The sequence below is a fragment of the Protopterus annectens genome, chromosome 5.part1 (genome assembly GCF_019279795.1).
Source record: "Protopterus annectens isolate FY-2018-M chromosome 5.part1, PAN1.0, whole genome shotgun sequence".
In the NCBI taxonomy this organism is placed as follows: domain Eukaryota; kingdom Metazoa; phylum Chordata; order Ceratodontiformes; family Protopteridae; genus Protopterus; species Protopterus annectens.
The window spans coordinates 744,255,963-744,273,255 of record NC_056736.1 but is presented as its reverse complement, the minus strand read 5'-3'; the positions used below and the strand labels follow the sequence as shown (position 1 = coordinate 744,273,255).

At 42.6% G+C, this 17,293-nt stretch overlaps 1 protein-coding gene across 1 annotated transcript in view; it reads left to right on the top strand.

The window, feature by feature from the left end:
- DNAJB13 (DnaJ heat shock protein family (Hsp40) member B13) overlaps positions 1-17,293 on the top strand; it is a 696,140-nt gene that overhangs the window by 554,529 nt on the left and 124,318 nt on the right. The window lies entirely within an intron of this gene.

The following is a 17,293-nucleotide window of genomic DNA, read 5'->3' as shown; positions in this document are numbered from 1 at the left end:
TGGAAATCAAACTAGAAGTTGATAAAAATAAAGCACTGAATGTGCCAAAAAACAAATGAATATTAGGTGAAGGATCAGATGAGAAGGCAAGAAATGTGGAAAATGCAGAAATATACTTGCAAGTATAGAAAACTCTTGGAACAACCTCATGTTGATCAGGATTGAATGCAGGAATGGTTAAGGAGAGGTGAATTTAAACCAAAAGGCAAAACATTAATATTGGCAATCCAAGACAGTGGACTACGTACACGTTGGTTTGCAAAGTTCATTGAACATGTAGGAGAAGCAGACAAATGTATGTTTTGTAAAATATAATTAGAAACAGTCACACATCTTGTTGCTGGTTGTGATATACTAATGGCAAAAGGACTGTATACTGAAAGGCATAATAATGTGGCAAGACTATTGCATTGGGGATTGTGCAAACATAATATTGAAATAGCTGAAAAACAATGGAAACATAAGCCACAATGCATTATAGAAAATGATGAAGTTTATACCACTTGGGATCTTCTATTACCAACAGTTCAAAAAATAGATGCAAGCAAACTAGATATAGTATTCCATGAAAAGAAGACAAAAATAGCATTGATAATTGAAATTGCTACACCCGGTGACTACAGTGTCTTACATACAAAAAAACAGGAAGTCATAAAATACCATGACTTGCAGGCAGAAATAAGGACAGTGTGGAAGAAGGAAACTCAGACAGTTCCACTAGTAGTAGGAGAGTCAGGTGTTATAAAAAAGAATTTACAATCATACTTAGATTTTACTGATATATGTAAGCCCATTTGAATTACAGAAATGAGTCATTACTGGACATATTGTAGGAGCTGCGAATAACACTTCTGGCTAACGTCAAAGATTGAAACAATACTAATTTCATGAACTTTAATAATACTTTGATTTAGGAATGAGTTCTATTCCCATCATGGTATTATAAATCCAAAATACTTGGAAAAATTCAAAAATAGGAAACATCATGGAAAGATTGCTGAAAGCAAGCATTTTATAACATCTGGATGATAGTGTGGTGAGCAGGCTTGGGGATCGTGTAAGGCAACATGGTCTGAATGTTTGACAAACAAATCTAGCAGAGCTGTTTGACTAAATAACTAGAACATTGCATTAAAATGGACCTGCAGACATGGTGAACTCAGATTTAATAGGTCAGCGAATACAAAGAGAATATGCAGTGAGAGTTGAGGGGTGGAGGCATTCATAAAAGACTAGCCTAGCAGTACAACTCAGAGGGATGAAGGAAATGGAGTCATCTCATCTGAACAGATTCAAAACAGTGAGTCACCAAAAGAATCAATGCCAGGGTTGTAATTTTCAGTATCTTTACCAGCAGCATCATAAAAGGACTATGTGGAAAAAATTTTTTTTTGTTGACATTAAGTTATGCATTAAGGTACATACTGTACACAAAGATGCTGAAAAGATGAGAAAAAGGCTTGGCAAAGACCGAGAAAGACTCTAAGATCTGGCAGCTTAAATACATGTGGATAGAAGTAACTTAAAAAAAGAGTACACAGCTGGAGAACAGTGTGACTGCAAAAAGTAAAGAAATAGACCATAGCATAGTCATATAACTTAAACTAGATGTAGACAAACAGTGTGAGAAAACAGCAGGTAAAACTCATACAATAGCAAAATGTGAAGGAGCATCAGGGAAGGCTGCTGGGATACCGGGGTGCAGCAGGGAATGCTGGTGGGATACTGAAATGTAGAAGTGCATCAGGGAATGCTGCTAGGATACTGGAATGTATAAGTGCAGCAGGGAATGCCTCTGGGATACTAGAATGTAGTGGTGCAACAGGGAATGCTGGAGGAGTATTGGGATGTAGAGGTGCAGCAGGGAATCCTGGTGGGATACTGGAATGTAGTTGTGCTGCAGGGAATGCTGGTGGAATAATGAAATGTAGTGGTGCAGCAGGGAATGCTGTTGGGATAATCAGATGTAGAGGTAAAGCAGGGACTGCTGGTGGGATACTGGAATGTACTGCTGCAGCAGGGAATGCTGGGGGATACTGGAATGTAGAGGTACAGCAGTGAATCCTGGTGAGATACTGGAATGTAGGAGTGCAGGAGGAAATGCTGGTGGGATACTGGAATGTAGTGGTGCAGCAGGGAAGGCTGGTGGGACACTGGGATGTAGAGGTATGGCGGGGGAATGCTAGTGGGATACTGGAATATAGAGGTGCAGTGAGGAATGCTGCTGGGCTACTAGAATGTAGTGGTGCAGTGGGGAATGCTGGTGTGATACTGGAGTGTAAAGGTGCAGCAGGGAATGCTGATGTGATACTGCAGTGTAGATGTGTAGTGGGGAATGCTGGTGTGATACTGCAGTGTAGAGGTGCAGCGGGGAATGTTGATGGGATACTGGAATGTGCAGATGCAGCAGGGAATACTATTGGGATACTGGAATGTAGAGGTGCAGTGGGGAATGCTGCTGGGATACTGGAATGTAGTGGTCCAGTGGAGAATGTTGGTGGGATACTGGGATGAAGAGGTGCAGTGGGGAATGTTGATAGGATACTGGAATGTAGAGGTGCAGCTGGGAGTGTTGGTGGGATACTGGAATGTAGAGGTGCAGCGGAGAATGCTGGTGGGATACAGTGGGGAATGCTGGTAAGATACTGAAATGTAGTGGTTCAGAAGGAAGTGTCATTGCAATACTGGAATGTAGAGGTGCAGCAGAGAAAGTTAGTAGTATACTGGAATGTAGTGGTGCAGCACAGAATGCTGGTGGGATACTGGAATGTAGAGGTGCAGCGGAGAATGCTGGTGGGATACAGTGGGGAATGCTGGTAAGATACTGAAATGTAGTGGTTCAGAAGGAAGTGTCATTGCAATACTGGAATGTAGAGGTGCAGCAGAGAAAGTTAGTAGTATACTGGAATGTAGTGGTGCAGCTCAGAATGCTGGTGGGATACTGGAATGTAGAGGTGAAGCAGGGAATGCTGGTAGGAGACTGAAATGTAGAGGTGCAGCCGAGAATGTTGATGGGATACTGGAATGTAGAAGTGCAACAAGGAATGCTGTTGGGATACTCAGATGTAGAGGTAAGGCAGGGAATGCTGATGGGATACTGGGATGTAGTAATGCAGCTGGGAATGCTGGTGGAATACTGGAATGTAGAGGTGCAGTGGGGAGTGCTGGTAGGATACTACAGTGTAGTGGTGCAGCGGGGAATGCTGGTGGGATACTGGAATGTAGAGGTGCAGTGGGGAGTGCTGGTAGGATACTACAGTGTAGTGGTGCAGCGGGGAATGGTGGTGGGATACTGGAATGTAGAGGAGGAGCAGGGAATGCTGCTGTGATGCTGGAGTTTAGGGGTGCAAGAAGAAGTGCTGGTTATTAGAATGTAGAGGTGGAGCAGAGAGTGCTGGTCCGATACTGGAATGTAGAAGTGCAGCAGGGAATTCTGTTTTATATACTGGAATGCAGAGGTGCAGCAGGGAATGCTGGATTTTATGCTGGAATGCAGAGGTGCAGCAGGGAATGCTGGATTTTATGCTGGAATGCAGAGGTGCAGCAGGGAATGCTGGTGTGATACTGAAATGTACAGGTGCAGCAGGGAATGCTGTTGAGATACTGGAATGTAGTGGTGCAGTATGGAATGCTGGTGGGATAGTGGGATGCAGAAGTAAAGCAGTGAATGCTGGTAAGATACTGGAATGTAGAGGTGCAACGAGGAATGCTGGGGGGATACTGGAATGTAGAGGTGCAGCAGGGAATGTGGTGTGATACTTTAATATAGATGAACAGCAGGGAATGCTGCTGACATACTGGAATATAGATGTGTAGTGGGGAAGGCTGTTGGGATACTGGAATGTAGTGGTATAGCAGGGAATGCTGGTGTGATACTGTAATGTGGTGGTGCAGCAGAGAATTCGGGTGGGATACAATAATGCAGAGGTGCAGCAGAGAATGCTGGTGTGATACTGGAATGCAGAGGTGCAGCAAGGAATGCTGGTAAGATAGTGGAATGTAGCGGTGTAGCAGGGAATGCTGGTGGGATACTGGAATTTAGAGGTACATCAGGGAATGCTGGTGGGATACTGGAATGTGGAGCTGTTGCAGGGAATGATGGTGGGATACTGCATTGTAGGGGTGCAGCAGGGAATGCTGGTGGGATACTGGAATGCAGAGGTACATCAGGGAATTCTGGTGGGATACTGGAATGTAGAGCTGCTGCAGAGAATGCTGGTGGGATACTGGAATGTAGTGGTGCAGCAGGAAATGCTGCTGGGATACTGGAATGTAGTGGTGCAGCAGGGAATGCTGGTGGAATACTGGATTGTACAGGTGTAGCAGGGAATGCTGGTGGGATACTGCATTGTAGATGTATAGCAGGGAATGCTGGTGGGACACTGGAATATAGAAGTGTAGTAGGGAATGCTGGTGGGATACTGGAATATAGAGGTGTAGCAGGGAATGCTTGTGGGATAGTGGAATGTAGAGGTACAGCAGGGACTGTTGGTGGGATACTGGGATGCAGAGGTACAGCAGTGAATGCTGGTGGGATACTGGAATGTGAGGAAGCAGCAAGAAAGGGATGATAGGATGCTAGGATGTGAAGGAGCCCTGGAGAGGGTGGTGGATCAGTGTAACAGTAAATTATAACATGCAGGTTTTCTCACTTTTTTCCCATCTTCAAGATGAGCATCTTTAACTGTCCCTATCTTCCCTGTGAGGACATATATTGATGTGACATCTATGGAGGTACTAATACAGGTGACATGAAATTCCTGGATACAGTTGCTGCTGTCATGTTCTCACTTCATTTCATCCTCCTACTGGGGTATCAGTTTCCCTAATGCAGGTGACATGATACTCCCAGATACAATTATTGCTGTCATGTGCTCACTTCATTTCTTCTAACAGGTGTAGCATTGACCCTGACTCAGATGACCGGAGATTCCCAGATATAGCTAATGATGTCATGTGCTCACTTTATTGCTTCTTACTGGAGTTCCAGTAGCCTTGGTTTCATACTGATAAGACTGATTGCAGACCAACTTGTGCTAATAGATTTGATTTGTTTTTAATGAAATGTCTTCAAATAAAGACAAAAATCTTCTGGAAATTCAAGGATACAAGGTTATGTCTTCAGTGCAGTGTAAGGGCAGTCGAGCACTCCTGACTGAGAGGGAGAGAGAGAGAGAGAGAGATCCCCCAACATCTGATGGTTCACAAAATGGTGAACAGAGAGAGAGCCCCCAACGTCTGATGGTTCACAAAACGGCGAACAGAAGTCAGTCAGCAAAATACCCAAACTACAAAGACCATCAGTGCTGTGGTGCCACAGCAGCACCTTTATAGCACCTGAATGGGACCCATCAAGCATCAGTTCCTGTGTGAGACTCATCCTGCATCAATACCTGTGCAAGAGCCCATCCATCACGGGTACCTGTGTGAGACTCATCCTGCATCAATACCTGTGCGAGAGCCCATCCATCACGGGTACCTGTGTGAGACTCATCCTGCATCAATACCTGTGCGAGAACCCATCCATCACGGGTACCTGTGTGAGACTCATCCTGCATCAATACCTGTGCGAGAGCCCATCCATCATGGGTACTTGTGTGAGACTCATCCTGCATGAGTACCTGTGAGAGAGCATCCATTATCAGTACCTTTGTGAGACTCATCCTGAACCAATACCTGTGGGAGGGACATCCATCATTAGTACCCAAGGCTGCCACCTTTCTCAGTGATGAAAACTGGACACAAAACACACCCCTTGCATCACCCATAGCCACACCTCTCTCCAGCCATTTCCTGACCCACTCTTCCCACTTTCCTACACATATTATGACAAAATCAAGCATGTCAGGACTGGGTGGAATGATTTCCTTTGTGTTTTTTTTTTTCTTTTTTAGGTAGTTTCAGTCTTCTGCACAACAACATTAGTGATGCTTTTCTTAAAAATAAAATAATCCAAGACTGCATTTTTACATACTCTGACACTCTGTTTGTGCAGATAAATGGAATATTAGAGTTTGTACTGTGCTTTGCAGACTACCAGGCTATCATAGCCTAGAAAAATACCAGCTAGATGGCAATGCTATCATGACCTCTGCAGGGCCCATTCAGTATCAGTACCCGTGGGGGGCTCTATACAGCATCAGGACCTCTGTGGAAGCCATCCAGCATCCATACCTGTGAGGGAGCCATCCAATGTCATTACCCATGTGAGACCCATACAACAATGGTACCTGTCTGAGTATCATCTAGTGGTGGTATTTCTGTGGGGCCCATCCATCATCAGTGCCTGTGTGAGACCTACACAGCATCAGTACCTGCATTACTACATCCCAGTATCCCATCCAGCATCAGTACATATGGGATCCATCCAACATTAGTACCTGTGTGGGACCCATAACGCATTTGTAACTGTCTGCAGCCCATCCAACATCTATACCTGTGTGAGACCCATTCAGCATCAGTACCCCTGTGGGACCCATAAAGCATCTGTACCTGTGTGTGACACTTATCACATAAGTACCTGTGTGTGACACTTATTACATAAGTACCTGTGTGTGACACATACAGCATCAGTACCTGTACGTGACACATATATCGGTACCTGTGTGAGGCCCATATAACATCGGTACCTGTGTGTAGCACATACAGCATCAGTGCCTGTGTGTAACACATATAACATCAGTACCTGCATGTGACACATATATCAATACATGTATGTGACACATATAACATCAGTGCCTGCATGTGACACATATATCAGTACCTGTGTGTGACACTTATTACATAAGTACCTGTGTGTGACACATACAGCATCAGTACCTGTGTGTGAGACATGTAACATCAGTACCTGTGTGTGACACATGTAACATCAGCACCTGTGTCTGACACATATAACATTAGGTACCTGTCTTCTTCTTCTTCTTTTGGCTGCTCCCGTTAGGGGTCACCACAGCAGATCAATTGTTTCCATTTCTTCCTGTCCTCTGCATCTTGCTCTGTCACACCAACCACCTGCATGTCCTCTCTCACCACATCCATAAACCTTATCTTAGGCCTTCCTCTTTTCCTGTTACCTGGCAGCTTCATCCTTAGCATCTTTTTCCCAATATACTCTGCATCCCTCCTCAGCACATGTCCAAACCAACTTAATCTTGCCTCTCTGGCTTTGTCTCCAAACCTTCCAACCTGGGCTGACCCTCTAATATACTTATTCCTAATCTTGTCCATCCTCGTCATACCCAGTGCAAATCTTAACATCTTCAACTCTGCCACATCAAGCTCTGACTCATGCCTTTTTGTCAATGCCACTGTCTTCAACCCATATAACATAGCTGGTCTCATTACCCTCTTGTAGACCTTCCCTTTCACTCTTACTGGTACTCGTCTGTCACAAATCACTCCTGACACTCTTCTCCACCCACTCCATCCTGCCTGTAGTCTCTTCTTCACCTCTCTTCCACACTCACCATTACTCTGAACTGTTGATCCCAAGTACTTAAACTCATCCACCTTCCCCACCTCTACTCCCTGCATCCTCACCATTCCTGTATCCTCCCTCTCATTCACACATATATATTCTGTCTTAGCCCTACTGACCTTCATTCCTCTTCTCTCTAGAGCATATCTCCACCTCTCCAGGGTCTCCTCCACCTGTCCCCTACTCTCACTACAGATCACAATGTCATCTTCAAACATCATAGTCCACGGGGACTCCTGTCTGATCTCGTCTGTCAACCTGTCCATCACCATTGCAAATAAGAAAGGGCTCAGAGCTGATCCTTGATGTAATCCCAGCTCCACCTTAAACGCATCCATCACTCCCACCGCAGACCTCACCGCTGTCACACTACCCTCGTACATGTCCTGTACCACTCTTAAATACTTCTCTGACACTCCCGACTTCATCATACAATACCACAACTCCTCTCTAGGCACCTTGTCATATGCTTTCTCTAAATCCACAAAGACACAATGCAACTCATAATTACCTGTGTGGGAGCTATAACATCAGTACCTGTGTGTGACACATATAACATCAGTACCTGTATGTGACACATGTAATATCAGTACCTCTGTGTGACACATATAACATCAATACCTGTGTGTGACACACGTAACATCTGCACCTGTGTGTGACACATATAACATTAGTACCTGTGTGTGTCGGATATAACATAATTACCTGCGTGGGAGCTATATAACATCAGTACCTGTGTGTGACACATATAACATTAGTACCTGTGAGTGACACATATAACATCATTACCTGCGTGTGAGCTATATAACATCAGTACCTGTGTGTGACACATGTAACATCAGTACCTGTATGTGACACATGTAACATCAGTACCTGTTTTGACACATATAATATCAGTACCTGTGTGTGACACATATAACATCAGTACCTGTATGAGTCACATGTAACATCAGTAGCTATGTGTGACATGTAACATCAGTACCTGTGTGTGACACATATAACATTAGTACCTGTGTGTGACACATATAACATCAGCACCCATGTGAAACCCACACAGCATCTGTACCTCTGTATCACAATTATTACATAAGTATCTGTGTGACCCATATAACATCAGTACCTGTCGTTGAAAGATTCCAAGTCTCCATAAAGTAAAGCACTGCTGGTGATTCCCTGCTGGGTAAGAAAGTAAACCTATATTTTTTGTCCTTGACTGATAGATGTTTTCTGTCTTACGTGCTCCATTTTGTTTTCTGTTTTAAGAAATCTGCTTGGCCTGGTATTTTTGGTCTGTGTGAGAGACATACATTTAAATTATCTGGGCTTCACATTTCACATGCTTTTTCATTGGTTACATTTTCTCCTGAGTGATACTTAAATAGAAAGTGAAATTCTGAGCCTTTGTCTGAAAGATTTCAAGCCTGCATAATGTAAAGCACTGCTACTGATTCCCAGCTAGGTTTTCCCACCCACTCTCCTGCTTGTCAATCTTCTTTTTAAACCCGGTGATTTTAAGCTTCCTGCCCCTACTGTAAATTGACCTTGATAAGCTCCTCCCCTTCTACACTGCTGTTGATAAGCTCCTCCCCTTCTACACTGCTGCTACTATCTTGAATTATTTATTTGCCTTTCCTTGTGTTTATATCTACAAGTGCATTTTGCCTCTTATTGTCTGTTTTACTGATTTACTTCAAATGAATCCATTATCTAGATAGCTGCTGGATAAAGTAGTATATTTTTACACTCTGGCAAGCATTTGTTTTTTTCATCAAGATCAGTGGAGTTTCCATCTAGTGCAATGGGAGGTAGCCTGGTCTGTTTAGGTTAGGGAAACACCTGAGATTTTTGCATGTAGTTTTATTGGCCGGAGGACTTATTAATCAGCTTATATTGTTTTAGTGCCTTTATAAATTCTGTACAATTGAGTGGCTCTTGGCACATTTATACAAAGTGAAGTACTTCTACTGAATAATCACTTTTATGAACTGTTTAAATTACACTGCTGCATCCATATCTTTAAGTTTGCTTGTGGTAGCACTTCACTCCAGACACTCCTTTACTGTTCTTTTACATTAGGAGGACTGGGATTATTCATCTAGTTGCATTAGGTGTTTACCTGGTCGATGTGACCTGGGAAACACACAAAAGGGCTCTAAGTATTCTTTTTTTTACACTTCTCTTATATACTGTGACTATACTTAAGCAGTTAAAAAAAACTGTACTGTTTGATGCTGCTTTGCACTGTATTACATTGTATTTGTTAGTTGCAGGGCTGTTGTAGGTAGTTTGCGTTGTCTTGTTACACTTGGGATCTACATTAAGAAGGTGTTTTTCTGCACCCTTGTGGCAAATGTTTGCTGATTTAACCTGTCTGAGTGGGAATTGCTGGTTAAAAGGATATTGTGTACTTTCCAAATTGGTAGTTAGCTTAAAGCTTATTTCTCTTTGGTCGTATTTAAGCCTCGCATTAGCATGGTGCTGCTCTTTGCTTAGCGGCAGATAGCAGTACCCTGTATAAATGCATAGAAGCTCAGTTGTTTTCCCTAAACAGCTGTCAGGGAAAGCCTTCCAAGCTACTCTGCTGCTCTAGGAGCAATCCAGCTGGCCACTGAACAGCGTTAGCTTATTCTTTAACCTTCGCCTACTCAAAGTAGAGGTCCCGCTTGTAGTCCTACTCAAAGTGGAGGTCCCGCTTGTAGTCCTACTCAAAGGAGAGGTCCCTCTTGTAGTCCTACTCAAAGTAGAGGTCCCTCTTGTAGTCCTGTCAAATTAATTCATTCCCTTCCCTAATAAAACATACATTAAGTGCCTGCTATCATGGATGGGCAGTTTCCCATCATCTCTCTAGCCAGCCTGATAGACATGGGCATCCTGATACAATGTAGCAATTGTCTCATGCATACTGACAACCACTTACTCCTGAAACAAACTACTTTATGTGAGAGATGTAGTTACACTATGAAACTGGAGGCAAGCCTCTCATCTAAGTGCAAATCAAATGCCAAACAGGTTGCCAGCACACACACACACACACACACACACACACACACACACACACACACACACACACACACACACACACACACACACACACACACACACACACACACACACACACATACTAAATAAAGACACAACACAAACTCACATATGGGGATGTACTCACTAGTAACTTAACAAAAGATCAGAGGCCTCCCATATGGAAACCACTTATGTAAAAAACAACCACAACAAATAATAACACACACACTAGTGTCTCAACAAATAAGCCCATAAGATGTCACACCACAAAACCTAATATATTGGTCATAGGTGACTCCATTGTGAGACACATGGATGTTCCCCTCTCCAGGCTGGATAAGGAGAGGGTTATGGTTAGCTGCCTGTCAGGTGGCAGGATCCTTCAAGTTACTCAAGCACTCAAGTCACTCAACCACAAGTACCAGTATGACTGCCATAGTCCATCTGGGGGTGAATGATTTAAGACATACCTCACTGAACTATATGAAGAGAGACATGACTGAGCTCTCAGATTATGTGTCACAGGAAGGTATAAGCCTAGCTTTGAGCAGCATTCTACCTTCTCCAAGAATGATTCCATGATACAAACAAAAAATAATTGACTTTAACAATTGGCTTAGCTTCTGGTGTCATTCCGAGGGGATCCAATATCTGTCAGCCTGGGAAAACATGGTCAACAGGCCACGCTACTTTGCCAGAGACAGTCTTCACCTGTCTCCTCTAGGCTTTCATATACTGGCAAATGGACTTGCCTCCCCCATAGTGCCTTTTTTAGGCAATGTCAAAACAACAAAATGTCTGATGTAAAAAATCCACTTGAGATAAACTCAAGTTTATGCTGCTTAATGCTAGGAGCCTAAACAGGAAACTGCACTCCTTGGAAGCACATATAACCTTGGAAGATGTTGTCATCTATGCAGTCAATGAGGTATGGTTCAAGGCCATAAAAGGCACCCCAACTGTGCAAGGCTACAATGCCTTCCACATGTTCAGACCTCAAAATGAGCATGAAATAACCAAAGCTGGAGGTGTATCCATCTTCATTAAAGCCAAATACCCATCGAGACTGGTTAAACAGTATGACTGTCTTGAGCTACTCCAACTAACTATAGGTAAAACACCCTACCACATCATTCTAGCTACAGCTATAGGGAAAACCCCCTACCACATCATTCTAGCTACATCTATAGGTAAAACACCCTACCACATCATTCTAGCTACAGCTATAGGTAAAACCCCCTACCACATCATTCTAACTACAGCTATAGGTAAAACACCCTACCACATCATTCTAACTACAGCTATAGGTAAAACACCCTACCACATCATTCTAGCTATAGCTATAGGTAAAACACCCTATCACATCATTCTAGCTACAGCTATAGGTAAAACAACCTACCACATCATTCTAGCTACAGCTATAGGTAAAACGCCCTATCACATCATTCTAGCTACAGCTATAGGTAAAACCCCCTACCACATCATTCTAACTACAGCTATAGGTAAAACACCCTACCACATCATTCTAACTACAGCTATAGGTAAAACACCCTACCACATCATTCTAGCTATAGCTATAGGTAAAACACCCTATCACATCATTCTAGCTACAGCTATAGGTAAAACAACCTACCACATCATTCTAGCTACAGCTGTAGGTAAAACGCCCTATCACATCATTCTAGCTACAGCTATAGGTAAAACACCCTACCACATCATTCTAGCTACAGCTATAGGTAAAACACCCTACCACATTATTCTAGGTACAGCTATAGGTAAAACACCCTACCACATCATTCTAGGTACAGCTATAGGTAAAACACCCTACCACATCATTCTAGCTACAGCTATAGGTAAAACACCCTACCACATCATTCTAGCTACAGCTATAGGTAAAACACCCTACCACATCATTCTAGCTACAGCTATAGGTAAAACACCCTACCACATTATTCTAGCTACAGCTATAGGTAAAACACCCTACCACATCATTCTAGCTACAGCTATAGGTAAAACACCCTACCACATCATTCTAGCCACAGCTATAGGTAAAACACCCTACCACATCATTCTAGCTACAGCTATAGGTAAAACACCCTACCACATCATTCTAGCTACAGCTAAGATAAAACACCCTACCATATCATTCTAGCTACAGCTATAGGTAAAACACACTACCACATCATTCTAGCTACAGCTATAGGTAAAACACCCTACCACATCATTCTAGCTACAGCTATAGGTAAAACCGCCTACCACATAATTCTAGCTACAGGTTCCCACCATGAACCAGGAGAAGCACATGTCCTACCTGGACTTACTAGAGTCACTCACTATACAGGCAAACACCTTGGTCATGGGGGATTTCAGCTATCCTTCCATCGAATGGGCAACATACAAGAGCACAAACATGCTCTCCCTGAGGTTCCTGGACTTTGTCAATACCAATGCTCTGGAAAAGTTTGTCTGCACCCCCCCCCCAAGGGGCTGAAATGTCCAAGACTTAGTATCACCAACATGGGAGTTCACTGCACTACCTGCTGTGTGCTGCCCTCCCTGGTAAGGTCAGACCATAAATCTGTCTCATTTGAATTAACAATCAGACTTGACACTCTTACAGGAGCAAAAAACTGAAAAAGTTCTCCAAAACAATCTACAGCCTACTAAGCAATGGTATAAAAAGTTTCAAACCCCCTGCTAACACAGCCAACAATGACTCTTATGCAGAGGAGTAGACAAATGCCCTGTATAAACACTTAAACAACTGTATAGACTCAGCCGTACCTAACTGGATCAAAACCAGATCCTCTCCCCAAAAAAAAACAAGCCACCCTGGTGGACCTCAAGTATAAATAGGTTATCTAACAAAAGGAAGAAATTGATATCTAAAAACAAGAGGGACTTACTTAACAAAAGAAGAATATCCTTCACAGCTTGAGCAAGCAAATCAGATATCTTGTAAAGTCCACTAAAGCTAATTACAAATCTAAATTAGCATCCCTAGCTATGGACAACCATAAAACATTCTTTAGCTATGTCCAAAATCTAAAAGGGAATGTCCAGCTATGTGCTGAACTTGTAGAGGATGGTACCACTCATATTGAACCTGAGGAAATTGCCAACCTGCTAGCTGACAGATTTGGCACAAACTTCACCCCCTTGCCCCAAACCATACCTGACACCAGTCCTCTGCCTAGCATCTCCAAAGAGCAGGTCATGTCCATGCTCTCCAAGGTCAAAAACATGGCCTCTATGGGATCAGATAGCATTCCAGGCTGCTTAATAAACAATCTAAAACAAGATCTATCAGAACCACTGTTTAACCACAGCCTGAGCACTAGCTTTGTTCCAGCTCCTGTAGGAAGAGTGGAGAACAGCAACAGTAATCCCCTTGCACAACGGGGGCCCATTAATTGACCATGGGAACTATAGACCCATAAGTCTAATCATCCTTATCTGCAAGGCCATGGAAAGAATCATCATGGACCTTATCAACAAGGACATAGTTGACTTTCAAATTCTTAACCTGACACAGTTTGACTTTGTTAGGGCAAGATCATGCCTATTAAACTGGGTGCACTTCTTTGAGAATGTCACCAAAGTCCTGGATGAAAACAAAATAGTACATACCATCTGTCTTGCCTTAGCCAAGCCGTATGACACAGTTCGCCAGTCAAGCATCATTGAGAAACTCTCCCAGCTGGGGATTAACCCTTATATCACTAGATGGGTGACAAAACACATACTGTCAAAGTTGGGGGTTCCACTAATACAGCTAGACAAGTTCTCAGTGGCACATCAAAAGGATCTGCGCTGGGCCATCTACTGTTTGGAATTTATTTCTCGGAAGTCCAGCTGAAAGTAGATGGCCTGTGACTTACCAAGTTCAATGATTGCAAACTGGACTCAGTCATTGACTCCCTCAATGATGTTAATATATTACAAAAGGGAATAACACAGACAAATGATTGGTGCCAAAGCCATGGACTAAAACTAAACACAAAAAAGTGCATTATTATCCCCTTTGACAAAGAGGAATTCCCTGCAAATTACAGCATTGACAGTGCCCCCTTAAACTCGAACTGAGTTGTGTGAGATTTGGGAACACAGATTGATGGCAGTCTAAACTTCAATTACCATGTGTCCAAAGTGGTAAGGAAAGACTCCTACTTTGTGCACCTCATAGGGCATTGCATCCATGACTAAGAATTTTATAACTCTACTGTACTCAACCCTCATCAGACCACTAATAGAGTACAATGCTATCTTTTGTATGTACCTCAACAGATATCTGCAGCAGCTGGAGAGACCACAGAGGTTTCTCACCAAGAAAATTCAGGGCCTCCAAAAACATGACCTACATGGAAAGACTGAAAGCCCTGTCACTGTACTCCGTATCTTATAGGCTGCTGAGAGTTGACTTGTGCCTGGCCTACAGAGCAGTCTCTGACCCTCCCCTAATGGAAATGCTGCACATCTACAGGTCAAATGGGACAAGAGTCATTCACTCCAGGGATCTCCACCTAGTCTGTGACATTAGCAGAACATGCTGGAGAGACAGATATGTCTCCCAGAGACTGTCACTCCTCTGGAATAAACTCCCAATTCATGTGAATCAGAGCTCCTCAATGATCCTCTTCAAGCATAACCTAGACAACAGGATGGGAGACTGAAAATTCAATCCAGGGGTGGAACCTATGTCCCTCATGGACAGGGGCAGTCTGTGCTGATCATAGACTTTCAATGTGAATAAAGAACATCTAACCAAGGTCAATTAGGGAACATGGGTGTAACATGGCTAGGGTTGTAAAGTCCTAGGGCCATTAGCCTCGTAACCTCCTATGAACCTGTGAACCTATAACATTAGTACCTGAGTGTGACACATATAACATCAGTACCTGTGTGGGAATCATATAACATCAGTACCTGTGTGAGACACACATAACATTGGTAACTGTATGAGACCCTTATAGCATCAGTACCTGTGTAAGACACACATGACATCAGTGCCTGTATGACACTTACCCAACATTAGTACCTGTGTGGGAGACCCATCCAGCATCCAGACTTCTACAAGTATGGGAGATGGCAAGTCCAGAGTGCATAATTGTGGATATGCTAAAAGATGTAACAGTGAAAAAGGATTTACCCAATTTGCAGTCTTTCACTAATACTCCTGTTTTGTCTCCACCAGACCTCAAGCTATTTTCAATGGAATATTTTAATGCTGTTATGGAAATATCCAGGCAGAAAGCCAGAATCTATGCTGGTCTGTATTCTGACTAATTTTCTAATATGAAAAATGTGAATCTTTGACTATACTGAAGAAGACCCGGATGTTAAAAGAAAACCCAGAAGTTCCTACTCTTTGTTCTCCAAGGAGGAGAAAAAAATATTCTTGGTCCACATTGAGTCAACACCATATCTAGACTCCCATCATAAATATATGCCTGACCAGTCTTCTGATCTCCATCCCAGAGGACATTACTTTTGTAGAGATCATTAACTACATAAGAACTTTTTTTAATTGGCCAACAAATTATCCCCATTTTCCCAAGAAAATATGTACAGAATTAATTAATTAATTAATTAATTAATTATACTGTCCGACTCAAAATAGATGATCTAGTTTCCATTCCAGACCTTTCAGAATGTCATAAAAACAAAGCATCAGCACCCAGATGCTCAAACATCAGCACCCAAGAGAACAGACATGTTATATTTTGTCCCCAAAGAAAGGCAGGATCTTTGGAACAGGCATAAATGCAGACCTTTCTAAACCAGTATACACCTTTTTGAATTTTAGAAGATCCATTACCAGTTAGCTGGGAATCAAGCAGTGTGGACAGATATGGCAAAAACATATATAGCTGTAAGAACTCTTGAGCTATTTATCTCATGGGTCTATATTAAAAGCACAAATGTTTACTTACCTGAATACCTAAATGCCTACACATATTCTGCGGACCGCAAATACAACAAATGCCCTAAACTGCGAAATTCAAAAACTTGAACCGTCATAGTTGTCCCACCCCTCCGCCCGCTACATACTACCTACCCAAACAAACTAAATAAACCACATACATACATTAACCAAAACCCTACTTCTAACCCTAAACTAAACCGTACTTCTAACCCTATACTAAATCTTGCATATACTACCATGTATGCACTTACCTTAACCCACACCCTAACCCTAAGGTCCGTAACTATCGCACACTTACCTTAAGAAGCTATACCCAGGGTGGCCTAATGGTTAAGGTGTTTGCCTTACAAACACAAGGTACAGGGTTTGAATCTCACAGGGGATAATTGGCTAGGCTTAAAATGTCTCGCAAGGGCAGTTAGCCTAGTACTAATCTATGAATCTATGAATCTATGAAAACTAAATAATCCACACACATACACTTAACAAAACCCTACTTCTAACCCTACACTAAATCTCACATACATTACCATCTATGCACTTACCTTAACCCGCACCCTAACCCTAAGGTCCGTAACTATCACACACTTACCTTACGGAGCTATACTGCAGAAGGGCCACCCATGACGATTCGACATTTTGCATTTCACACTTCAGGATGATCGATGTTTTCACAGTTCGATGAAGACGTGTCGACGTTTAGGTATTCGGGTAAGTACACCTTCGTGCTTTTAATATAGACCTTATCTCATATGGTTACTTAACTGCGCTCCATCTTGGTTCAGATACAAGAGATATTGAAGAAACTACCTGACTGTGATGGAAAAGACAAATTAGAAAAATATGTTGCCACAGCTGATAAGGTCAAG